Here is a 13,595-nt window from a genome sequence, read left to right on the forward strand (position 1 = left end):
CGCACGCGCCAAACACCGCATTTACGGCAGAAGTCGTGACGCCGCCAGCAGAGGTCGTAATTCATCGCCTGTCCAGACAAGACGCCTATCCGCGGCGCTACCTGTGGACGGCGCATGCGTGTCTGGTTCTTCCCCGCCCCCCCCCCCCCCGCCCCCCCCCCGAGTCCTGATTTTACTTTCCTACGTTTTAGGAATCGCCGGGGTTTGCTGATTACGGGATGCCCGAGGCAGTGCTTCGGGGCTTCCTTCAGCCTGGAACGCACTTTATCCTTACCCATGTTTTATTGTGCACCTCCAAGTGTTCCTCTCCTGAAAAAGAAGGGATATTAAGTAATTCCAAAGGACTATGTTTTAGTCCCGACTCCCATTCTGACTTGCTGTGCAGTCTTGGGCAAAGTGTTAAATAACCACTTTCAGTATCAGTTTGCTGCTTCTACCCGCAGGTTGAACTGCAAGGGAGGTTATGAACTGGTGGCCAACTGGGCCACTATCCATGTTTTCTTTGATTCCCGCGGGGTTTCGTTGTTTTTCTTCTTTGTTTTAACATTATAAATTACTTGCCAACATTTTTAAATTTGGGTAACTTCACATGGAAATTTGCACTTTTACAAAGAAGCTGGCAAATACTATTGCAACAATCAGCAGGAGTGAGAAATGACACACCTGTTCACCTATCTTGCCCTCATTGGTTTTAGAATTGCAGTGGATCTCACCCCTGGCTGCACATTAGACTCACCTGAAGAAATTTAAAGACATACTCGTGTTGGGGACCTACTCCTGGAAATTCAGATTACTTCAGGATAGGAGCTGGCCCATTGCTTTGCCATCAGTTTCCCGGGTGATTCTAATGTGTAGCCAGCGTTCCCAATTTTTTTTTTCACTAGCTTCCTGACTGACCACTGTTGTTATTTGAACTTTTGATCCTACTCCAGGACTTCTGGATTTCTAAGGCTGTAGGAGATTTCTAAGTCCTTGTCCCTGAAGGCTTTCCTAGATTATCCCCAAGATACATTATGACATTTTCTGTCAAACTCTGAAGGTGCCCAATGACACCTGAAAATTCCCCCTGCCTTTATGGCTTTTCCTGTATTTGGCTCATCTTCATGACAATAACCTGTGACTACTACACCTGTCACTGTGTTAAGTGTTTCAAATACAATAGTTCGTTTTAATCCTTAAAAGAATTTAAGATTGCATTGCATTAAACTTGTTTTACTAATTCTTGTAAAGAAAAAATATATATTACAGGCCTCATTTTACAGACAAGGGAACTGTTTCTAATCTTTTTATCCAAATGCCTGATACATATTTCTGCCAGTTGGGCTGAACAAAACCAAAGTCATTTGCCTTCATCAAACATTCATTGAGCCTTACTGTATGCTAGGCGCTAGGTATATAAGATTTTGTTTAAAGGCATTGCCATTAAGAATTTCATGTTTGAGTAGAAAAGACGAGTAAACAGATGATTCCAATGCAATGTGAATGTGCTAAATTCCATAGTAAATTATACACATCTGAGAGGAAAGTGGACAAGTTTTAGGAGGGAGAGCTAGCATTGTGATCTCAGATGATTAGAAAAAAACTTCATAGGGAGCATGGGACTTAGCTGGCCTTGATGAGTATTTATAAGTCCAGAAACTGAACTTTATCTATTGAGGCAGAGATTGCCTCCCTTTCTCCAGCCTTGGCACCTCAACCCTACCCCCAGTTTTCCCTCCAAACTTAATATCCTGCTGAAAAACTTCGATACTAAATCATTGAAAGATATATAAAAAGCACACAGAAGATATTCTTCTCCTGTTATAATAATAATCACCATATATTTGTTACTGTGTGCATAGAGAGAAAGAAAAATAGAGAAATATACTCCAAACTCTTTGTAGTAGTATTTCAGGGGACAAGGGAAGGAATTATTGGAAATCTTCAGTTTCCATGCATATACCTCTGTAGTGTGTTACTTGTCTTTTCATAATGTGCACATACGACTTTTATCAAAAGAGGAAAACAATAAAGGTAGATTTTAAAACAAAAGCACACCCCCCCCCCCAAGGACTCCACATTGCCTTTAGGATAAAAGATTAAAGATCCATTGCGCAACCTACAGGGTTCTTGAAAGTATCATATTATCTCTCATCTCTGCTGTTACCTCTGCCAGAAATGCTTTCCCACACCCTGTTATTTATTTAGGGCCAATCAAGTATCTCCTCCAAACTGTAATCTACTTTGACGTGCTTCTGCCCCTGTCTAGGGCAAGTTGAACACTTTCTCTGTTTCTCTGTGCCACCATTTTCAGGTTGATTTATTATTATTTAGATGCCTATCTCCCCAAGTAGATCACAGGTAGAGACTCTGTCTAATTAATCTTATATTCCCAATGACTGTATTTATAAACACTTGTAAAATTGATGAATGAATTTCATCAGGAGATAACAGCCTTAATAATCATGTTACTTCATCTGTCACAGAGCATGTATCTAAAAGCTCATTTGTAAATTTACAATTAGAGATATCCTTAGCAAAAAACTGGCATTCTCCTTCCTAGTGAGCAAAAATATTCAATCAATTAGAAATAACTAATACTTACCAGGCACTTACTATATGCATGCCCTGTGCTAAGGGCTTATCCACCTGAACTTTGAATCCTCACAGCTCTATGAGGTAGAGGCTATATTTTCATCTTCATTTTACAGATGAGGAAATTGAGGCACAGGGAAGTGAAGTAAATTTCCCCAAGCTTGTTATACCTCGTAAGTGGTACAAGTAGAGTTTAAAATAAGACACTTTTTTTTAATTAAAAATTTTTTAAGTTTTTATATTTATTTATTTTGAGAGAGAGAGAGAGCATGGGAGGGGCAGAGAGAGAGGGAGAGAAAGAGAACCCTGAACAGGGTCTGCACTGTCAGCGCAGAACCTGATGTGGGGATCAAACTCACAAACCATGAGCTCGTGACCTGAGCTGAGCCACCCAGACACTGCGAAACCCAGATACTCTTAATCCAGAACTTGAATGTTAACCGTAACACTAGACTGCCTTATAGAATAGATGTAAACACAACATTAGAAGAAAAGTTATTGTATATTCACAAAGAACATTTCCCTCAAGGCATGATAGATGAAAAACTGTTTCCATTGTACTGGAGTAATATACGTAATGAGACCATAAGCTGGCCAGTAACCTAAAGGGATGCTTGACTGGCTGAACCAGGACAGATTCTCTCTAAGTGAGATTTGAACTCAAGACACAAAAAAATACCAATTTGACTGAAACTGATAAGACAGAGAGAATAGATGACATTAAGTAGTAGAAGACATGAGTACGCAGAAGCCATGAAGTACACAATATCGAGTTATAATGTTCACAGCCTTCAGAGGGAGAATAACATGGTTTCTGGTGAGAGGGAAACAAGATAATGCCATCTAGAGTCTGTTGTATGCTAAACAACCTTCCATTCCCAGCTTTGGGAATGGAAGACCTGACACTCCTGGCTATGTCATGCTTCCTGTTCTGTGATGTAGAGAAAGTGGAACTAATCAATTACATTATCACCCCTGTGGTCTCATCTAACTATAAAATAGCACAAGAGAGGTGAAGGCATAAAAGTGAGAAAATAAGGGGGGAAAACTGTCAGGGTTTCACAGCACTATCCAAAGAAAAGATGCTACAGACTCTTAGAAAAAATACCTTTAGCAAAGATTAGATGCAAGGCACCTTGTGGCTCAGTTGGCTCAGATCATGATCTCACAGTTCGTGAGTTGAAGCCCCGCATCAGGCTCTCCACTGACAGCATGGAGACTGCTTGGGATTCTCTCTCTCTCTCTCTCTCTCTCTCTCTCTCTCTCTCCCTCTCTCCCCCTCCCCTGCTTGTGCACAGGCTCTTTCTCTCTCTGGAAGGAAGGAAGGAAGGAAGGAAGGAAGGAAGGAAGGAAGGAAGGAAGGTTCGGTGGTTGAACTCTTTTTGGTTGTAAGAAGGAAAAAACCCGTGGAAAGAAATACAAGTAGTCAGCATATCTGACAACACAATCAGGCTTCATGGAAGAACAGGACCATTCCTTTGAATATCTATTTCCCCATTGGTAAAATGGGAAAAGTAACTACTTATTATGGACTGAACTGTATTCCCCCCAAACTCAGATGTTGAAGCCCCAAGACCCTGGTAAAAGGGTTTGGAGATAAGGCCTTTAAGGAGGTAATTAAAGTTAAATGAAATGCCAGAATTCTTCACAGAGCTAGAACAAATAATTCTAAAATTTGTGTGCAACCAGAAAAGACCCCAAATAGCAAAAACGATCTTGAAAAAGAAAACCAAAGCAGGAGGCATCACAATCCCAGACCTCAAGCTATACTACAAGGCTGTAATCATCAAGACAGTATGGTACTGGCATAAAAACAGACAGTCAAATCAATGGAACAGAATAGAGAACCCAGAATTGGACCCACATATGTATGGCCAACTCATCTTTGACAAAGCAGGAAGGAATATCCAATGGAATAAAGAGTCTCTTCAGCAAGTGGTGCTGGGAAAACTGGATGGCGACATGCAGAAGAATGAACTTGGACCATTTTCTTACACCATATGCAGAAATAAACTCAAAATGGATGGAAGACCTCAATGTAAGACAGGACGCCATCAAAATCCTTGAGGAGAAAGCAGGCAAAAATCTCTTTGATCTTGATCTTGGCCACAGCAACTTCCTACTCAACACCTCTCCAGAGGCAAGGGAAACAAAAGCAGAAATGAACAACTGGGACCTCATCAAAATAAGTAGCTTCTACACAGAGAAGGAAGCAATCAGCAAAACTAAAAGGCAACCGATGAAATGGGAGAAGATATTTGCAAGTGACATATCAGAAAAAAGGTTAGTATCAAAAATTTAGAAAGAACTTATCAAAGTCAACACCCAAAAAACAAATAACCCAGTGAAGAAATGGGCAAAAGACATGAATAGACACTTCTCCAAAGAAGACATCCAGATGGCCAACTGACACATGAAAAAATGCTCCACATCACTCATGACCAGGGAAATACAAATCAAAACCACAATGAGATATCACCTTACACCTGTCAGAATGGCTAACATTAACAACTCAGGCAACATCAGATGTTGGCAAGGATGCAGAGAAAGAGGATCTCTTTTGTACTGCTGGTGGGAATGCAAGCTGGTGCAGCCACTCTGGAAAACAGTATGGAGGTTCTTCAAAAAATTAAACGTAGAACTACCCTACAACCCAGCAATTGGACTACTAGGTATTTATCCAAGGAATACAAGTATGCTGTTTCAAAGGGACACATGCACCCCAATGTTTATAGAAGCACTATCAACAATAGCCAAAGTATGGAAAGAGCCCAAATGTCCATCGACGGCTGAATGGATAAAGAAGATATGAGATAGATAGACAGATATATACACACACACACAATGGAGTATTACTTGGCAATCAAAAAGAATGAAATCTTGCCATTTGCAACTACGTGGATGGAACTGGAGGGTATTATGCTAAGCGAAATTAGAGAAAGACAAACATCATATAACTTCACTCATATGAGGACTTTAAGACACAAAACAGATGAACATAAGGGAAGGGAAGCAAAAATAACATAAAAGCAGGGAGGGGGACAAAATAGAAGGGAGTCTTAAATATGGAGAACAAACAGAGGATTGCTGGAGGGGTTGTGGGAGGGGAGATGGGCTAAATGGGGAAGGGGCATTAAGGGATTTACTCCTGAAATCATTGTTGCACTGTATGCTAACTAATTTGGATGTAAATTTAAAAAATAAAATTAAAATAAAAAAAAAAGTTAAGTGAGGTTGTAAGTGTGGGGCCCTTGTCTGATAGGGCTGGTGTCCTTAGAAAAGATGCCAGAGCTCTCTCTCCACCTGCAAGCAGAGAGGAAAGTCCACGTGAGGACATGGTCATGGTGAGAAGGGAACTACCTGTAAGCCAGGAAGAGAGGCCTCACCTGTCTGCACCTTGATCTGGGATGTGGAGGGGTCTCCAGAACTATGAGAAAATAAATTTCTGTTGTTTAAGCCACCCAGTCTGTGGTGTTCCGTTATGGCAGCCTGAGCTAACACGCTACCTAACAGGCTTGTGTGTGAGAAAGATTAAATCATATAGTATCACTGTATTAACTAAGTACCATGTATCAGATACCTCCCTGTGCCAGGCACTCCACAGACCTCATTTCCAGTCCTCCAAAACTCATGTTCTTTGAACCACTTCACACTGCCTGCTACATAGTTGGTTTAATTTCAAATCTGAGTATCATAGTCTTATTAACATCACATTTATAAGCCACAGTTGTTTTTTATGCATTTTTCCATTCTGGGATATTGAGTTCAGACAATGTCCAGAAACCTGTGCCATAGACAATTATGTGTGAAGAAACAAGAAAATAAGGCACAGCCTTCCACTTGAGGATTTCATGATCTAGTTAAAGTAAGACAAGTATATTGGTAAGTTACTTGTCCATGTGACTAATCTTTGGGAAAATAATAACAACAAGTCAAAATTAAACATAGGGACCCAGGGGCAAAATCTCTGCACTTGAATCCTGGCTCTATCACTCAGCTGTGTGATCACGGTCATGTCTCCTATCTCATCTGCAAAAGTGGGTAACAATAGTGCCTGCCTTAATCAGTTGCTGTCAAGATAAAGAGACAATATAGCTGAAATACAGAGTCTAGTGAAGATTTCATCAAAGATAAGCTAATACTGTTACTGTTTGTTTGTTGTTTGCTTCCTCATTCTTATGGGTTTCAGATTCAAAGATCTATCTTCTTCATAATTTTTTTTCTCTAATTCCAAGGCTACCTATGAAGAGCCTCCTGACAACTGGCTACACTTACTGCATAGCCATCAAATGGGCAAGGGCCAGACAGATGCAACATGTAATCAAGTGGAAGTTCCTGGAGGAATCTATTTTACACTTCGTCTCCATTAAGTCTTAATACAATGCTTTGCAATGAAAGGAACCCAACAAATATCTGTTACTATGACCGGCTAGAAGTCATGTAGCTCCCTGATCTGACCTGCCAAGACTTGAATCCAATTCTGCCATTTACTGAAAATGAGGATGTCAAGAACCAGTTCATAACATATCAAAAAAGCTAATTAATTCACCATGGTTACTAGGAAAATAGGGCCTGTTTTCCAAAACGCATCCAAATACATGAGCCAAAATGCAAAAGAAAAAAATGTCATCATGTATCTTGTTTCCCAGGAACGTTATATTTAAAAATATATCAATATTCAAACACCAGGTGCTTTCTTGAATTTGAACTCATACTTTATCCTCTTTTATCTTTTATCTGCGAGGGTGTTTTTGGATGGATACACAATGTCTTATTGCCTCAATACAGCCAGGAATTCTTAAGCACATCAGGCAAGCATATGCATAGAATAAAATCGCTACAAAGAAGAGATTTAGTCAATATCACTGGGCCATCAACCTAGTGTAAGACTCTTCCAGGAAAGGGGAATTTCAGAAAACTCACATACTCAGCCACTACCCACAAGAAGTTGGTAATCTTATTTGGGGACAGAGTATGCATACCCTTGACAAGAGAATACGGGTGAAGGGCCAAATGTGTAGGGCAGACAAGACATTATAGGAATTTGGAAGAGAGAGAAATTCAAGAGGTCTGGACCACTGGGGGACAATGTCCCAGAAGCGAGCTGATTTCTGATGGCTGGGGAGCAGGAAGAGAATAAAGAAAAGTGCATATGAGGAGAGAAAACAAAACACAGTCGGTGAAACAGAAAGCTTCAGGCAGGAAATAATGAGACCGAGTTATAAAAAGAACCTAAATGTCAAGTAAAGAAATTTGGATTTTAGCCAGAGAGTAGCTGAAAAGCCACTAAATATTTTAAAGGGGGAAAAATTACAAGGTAAAAGCAATTTATTTCAGGGTTTATTTTTTTTTCAATTTCCTTTATTTTGTTGCAAAGGAAATAAATTCACATAGTCTAAATTTAAAAGGTACAAATTTAGAGGTACAAAAGGTCTCCCTCCCACTTCTGTCTGCCCATTTTAATCCCTGGAGGCAAACCAATGGTTACCAGTTTCGTACCTATCCTTCCAGAGAAATCTGTGCATATGGAGGCGAAAACACACAGCTCCCCCCCTTCTTTTTTTTTTTTTTTTTTTGTAGATGGGATACGTACACACTTATTTACCTTGTGTTATTCATTTAAAAATATAACAGAGATTATTTTGTATGAATACATAAAAACTTTCCTCATTCCCTTTTTAAAAATAGATAGATTGGTACAAACGAACACACGGTTCCAATACTCTCTATCCAGAGCTGCTATCCAGTTCTTCCTGGAGGCAACTCAACGTGTCTAGCTTCTTATATAGCCTTTAAGAAATCTTATAGGTATATGGAAGCATATAAACACACATGCACCCTTTCCCCTCTCTTTTAAAATAAATAGGATGCATACCATACCCCCACTCTCTCAGATATTTAAAACTTTCTGAGAAACCCAAATGAAGTATTTATATGAATTAATAGTATTGTACCAATGTCAATTTATGGTTATATACAATGCTATTATTGGGGGAGCTGGGTAAAGAGAGAGTTCCTGGCAGACAGGAACTCTGTACAAATTTTGAACCTTTTTTAGTCTTAAAATATGTCAAAATAATAAGTATTAAGAATATTTCTGAGCTATGTTCATCAGATTACTCCTTTCTGCCTGTGGATGCTGCTAAGTAATCATCTTTAAATCTCCCCTCCACGACTGTCATGTCTAAGTCAGAATCTCCCAAAGGGCCTGAACAGCTGCAGAAGCTTTTCATCGGAGGTTTGGGCTTTGAACCAACCGATGAGAGTCTGAGGAGCCATTTTGAGTAATGGGGGAACGCTTACAGACTGTGTGGTAATGAGAGATCCAACACCAAGCGCTCCAGAGACTTTGGGTTTGTCACGTACGCCATTGTGGAAGAGGTGGACGCAGCCATGAATGCAAGGCCACACAAGGTGGATGGAAGAGTTGTAGAACCAGAGAGGGCTGTCTCAAGAGACGAGTCTCAAAGACCTGGTGCCCGCTTAACAGTGAAAACGATTTCTGTCGGTGGCCTTAAAGAAGACCCTGAAGCACACATCCTAGAGATTATTTTGAACAGAATGGGAAAACTGAAGTGACTGAAATCATGGCTGACCGAGGTAGTGGCAAGAAGAGAATTTTGCTTTTGTAACATTTAATGATCATGACTCTGTAGACAAGATTGTCATTCAAAAATACCATACTGTGAATGGCCACACTGGGAAGTGAGGAGAGCCCTATTTAAGCAGGAGATGGCTGGTGCTTCATCCAGCCAGAGAGGTCAAAGTGGTCCTGGAAACTTTGGTGGTGGTTGTGGTGGGAATGACAACTCTGGTCGTGGGGGAAACTTCAGTGGGCGAGGTGGCTTTGGTGGCAGGCGAGGTGGCTTTGGTGGCAATCGAGGTGGTGGTGGACGTGGTGGCAGTGGGGACGGCTGTAACGGATTTGGTAATGATGGAAGCAATTTTGGAGGTGGCGGAAGCTATAATGATTTTGGCAATTACAACAATCAATCTTCAAATTTTGGACCCCTGAAAGGAGGGAAGTTTGGAGGCAGAAGCTCTGTGCCCTATGGTGGTGGAGGCCAATACTTTGTCAAACCAGAAACCAAGGTGGCTGTGGCAGTTCCAGCAGCAGCAGTAGCTGTGGCAGTGGCAGAAGGTTTTAATTACTGTCGGGAAACGAAGCTTAGCAGGAGAGGAGAGCCAGAGAAGTGACAGGGAAGCTACAGGTTACAACAGGTTTGTGAGCTCAGCCAAGCACGGTGGTGGCAGGGCCTAGCTGCTACAAAGGAGCCATGTTTTAGACAATATTCACGTGTATGGGCTAAAACCCGAGGACTACATGACTAATTATATAACAGTTTATTTTAGTTTCTATTCTGTGGAAAGTGTAATGCACTCCAACAAAGGGTTTTAATGTAGATTTTTTTGGTTTTTGTACCCATGCTGTTGATTACTAACTGTAATTGTATGATCATGACACTGAATAAATGTGTCTTTAAGAAAAAAAAAAGAAGAGCACCTGGGTGACCTGGGTGGCTCAGACGGTTAACTGTCCAACTCTTGATTTTGGCTGAGGTCATGATCTCGTGTGAGATCAAGCCTCATGTCAGGCTCTGTGCTTGGGATTCTCTTTCTCCCTCTCTCTCTTCTGCCCCTACCCCTCACACACATGTTCTTTCTCTCTCTTTCTCTCTCTCTCTCTCTCAAAATAAATAATCTTAAAAAAAGGGAATATTTCTTAGTGGTCATTCCATATCAATACATAAATGCCTTCCCTTTTTATAGATGCATAGTATCACTTTTAATAATTTCACAGGGCACCTGGGTGGCTCAGTTGGCTTAGTGTCTGGCTTCAGCTCAGGTCATGATCTCACAGTTTGTGGGCTTAAGCCCCGCATCGGGCTCTGTGCTGACAGCTTAGAGCCTGGAGCCTGCTTCGAATTCTGTGTCTCCCTCTCTCTCTGCTCCTCCCCTGCTCATGCTCCATCTCTCTCCTTCAAAAAAAAAAAAAAAAAAAAAAAAAAAAAAAAAAAAAAAATTTTAAATAAAGAAAAATAATTTATTTCACTTGCCCCTAGGTAGGCAAAATACTTCAGATTTCCTTATAATTAACAAACACTAATAGTATCCATCTGAGTGTGCACAGTCTTTGACTCTGTGGTTACGAGTGGTCTATACACCGGGGCGCCTGGGTGACTCAGTCAGTTAAGCGTCTGACTTTGGCTCAGGTCATGATCTCCCACTCGGTGAGTTCCAGCCCTGCGTTGGGCTCTGTGCTGACAGCTCAGAGCCTGGAGCCTGCCTCAGATCCTGTGTCTCCCTCTCTCTCTGGCCCTCCCCCCGTGCATGCTCTGTCTCTCTCTGTCTCAAAAATAAATAAATGTTAGAAAAAAAAAAAAGAGTGGTCTATACACCAAATGATGTAACCGTCATAAAGATTCCGTAGGCAAGGCCCAGTCAGGCATCAGAAACGCCCGGCCCTCCTCCTAGTCCTGCTGCTCACTAGTGGTGTGACCTTGAGCAGGTCACTTAATCCTCCAGTCATGGTTCTCTTCAAAACAACATTGGGATTACCTGTCCTGATTACCTCCCAAGTTTCTTGAGGGTGAGAGGAGATAATGGGTGGAATACTACTTAACATAAAATCCATTGTGCAAATAAAAGGTTTGGCAAGTATGACTATTCCCTAGAGCCTAGATCATAATCCTCTGTCTACAATCACAAGCAGAAGTTTTCTTGGGGTGCCTGGGTGGCTCAGTCAGTTGAACGTCTGACTTCAGCTCAGGTCATGATCTCAGGGTCTGTGAGTTCGAGCCCCACATTGGGCTCTGTGATGACAGCTCAGAGCCTGGAGCCTGCTTTGGATTCTGTGTCTCCCTCTCTCTCTGACTCTCCCCTGGCTCACACTCTCTCTCTCTGTCTCTCTCTTTCTTTCTCTCTCTCAAAAATAAATAAACATTAAAAAAGAATTAAAAAAAAAAGAGGTAGGAGTTCTCTCATGGCAAATTCAACCTCAGCTTGAGTTTCAGAGAGCTGTATCCTAATCCATGTGATTTTTCATTTAAAATAGAATGACTCTCTGGGCCCTTCTGTTCTCTAATCTAGTCCTTAATGGCCATCAGAAGGTGTGCTACACAGGAATAATGAGAAAGGACAAAATGCCAAGACAGGAAATGAGTGGGGAACACTCCTATTAAACCCAGAGGAGAGTTGCAGCAGACCAACAATGGTGAGAAAGGGTATAATGGAGAAAAACCAGTGCTCAAAAGCCATTCAGGGAATAAGAAGCAACCTGGTTGCCTAGCAATACCAGAAGGTACACTGGAGTTAGGATCTTAGAGGTGACACCTGCTAAGAACTGTGCAGGTCTGAAATTTTACCGTACTTACAAGCTTGCAAATTAGTTTTCCGTGGATGCTGGCAAAAGGCATGAGACCTTTGGGTCGGAGACCAAAGATTTTATTACATATGGCAAAAGAAGTAGCCAGTGCTTTGTGTTGATTTGCAGGCATTCCCTATGCCCCTAAAGTCCATAATGATGACACAACTGACCCATCCAAGATGCCTGTACATGCAGAACACTGTTAAGGGAGAGGAACACTGAGCTGGGGAATTCACTGTTTTTATAGTGAGCAGAAACAAGCCTGGTCTCTGTCTGGGAGCCTCCCTTATGGCTGCCTGCTGCAAACATAACCCTGAATGATGGCCTGGGTGAAGAACCATCAGGGCTTTGCATTCTTGACACACTCAGAAGGAACGTGCAGGGATGCTCCATGCCTATGCTAGACTGTCTCTCCCAACAGCACTTTGAAAGCAGGAGGGAAACTTTAGTCAAGATCAATTCAAAAATGAGGCTGAACTAGGTCAAAAGGAAGGAGATTCCAAAAGTCCAAAAGTAAGGAGCTGGAGGGACAAGGTGAGTCAAGGGCTGACTCTGGAGCCAAAGAGAGACTGGAGACAGGGATAGGGATTTATCTATGGCAGAAGCAGAAGAAAAGATAAAATCTGTGAGGGAGACAATATGGAGAGATAATGTGGCCAGGAAAGCTGTCACATAAAGGGCCCAGTCAAGAGAGTAGGACAAGATGGCAGAGATGGGCAGGTGGCCCGGAAAGGATGGGCAGGAGGACCAATGCTGCTTGAAATTAGAAGCAGAGCACGCTCACACTCAGAGGTCCAGGGAAACCTTCCCAGCAACCACAGGCCAGGCGGGGAAGCCTCCTGCACTCTCCCTTAGCTCCCCCTGAGCCTCAGCTGCCATCCCCACTGGACTGTGACTCCTCCTAGAACAGAATGTGTGTGTGCGACTCTCCTCCATACTCAGCATCTGCATAGGCACCTCTCCATGGTTGGGGCTCAGTGTATGCGCTTTGAATCAATGAGTGAGTTAGTTGTGAGGTAGTCAGTGTCTGGAAGCATTACGTGGCTCATCGTGTCAGATCCTGCAGATAAATCATGTAGGATGAGGACTAAGAACAAAGCCATTGCTTTGGGAAAAGGTTGAGTCACAGGTCATGATTCTGGAAGGCAAATCTGACAAATTAAAGGTATGCAGACCATATCTCCAGCGACTGGGGGCTGGGAGCAGGAAAAGTCAAGGCAGTATGCTATTATTCTCTGTGTCCCACTCTCCCAGCCTTTGCCTTGTATGTGACTATAGATAGCCAGCTGGAGGCATTCACACTATCTCAGAGAAGCAGGATTGGTATAGCTGAAATGAAAAGATATAGAAACAATTTCATCTTTTAAAACAACTTCTATAAGTGGCCTTATGAATTAAAATTTTAGGGGTGGGGAGGAGGGAGGATCAAGGTACAGAGCTAATACCAAAGCAATGGAGTCTGGAAGAGAGAAGAAGAGGAAGAGACCCCTGCTTCCACGAGACTTGGGGGAGGGCACGGGAGTAAGAAAAGAGGTCAGAGATGGGGGTCAGGACCCCTGATTTGGAGAGAGGAGGGCCTGCTTCAGGACCCCAGCTTGGGAGAATCATATCCAGAGATCACCATGCTCTCACCTCCCTACCTCAGGGCCTTTGC

General features: G+C 42.1%; 1 pseudogene; it reads left to right on the top strand.

Annotated features, from left to right (window-relative positions):
- Positions 1–8,865: 8,865 nt before the first annotated feature.
- LOC128775477 (heterogeneous nuclear ribonucleoprotein A1-like 3) lies at positions 8,866–9,859 on the top strand (annotated as a pseudogene).
- Positions 9,860–13,595: the final 3,736 nt, after the last annotated feature.

The sequence above is a fragment of the Panthera pardus genome, unplaced genomic scaffold (assembly GCF_024362965.1).
Source record: "Panthera pardus isolate Hobbes unplaced genomic scaffold, ASM2436296v1 HiC_scaffold_8, whole genome shotgun sequence".
Classification (NCBI taxonomy): Eukaryota; Metazoa; Chordata; class Mammalia; order Carnivora; family Felidae; genus Panthera; species Panthera pardus.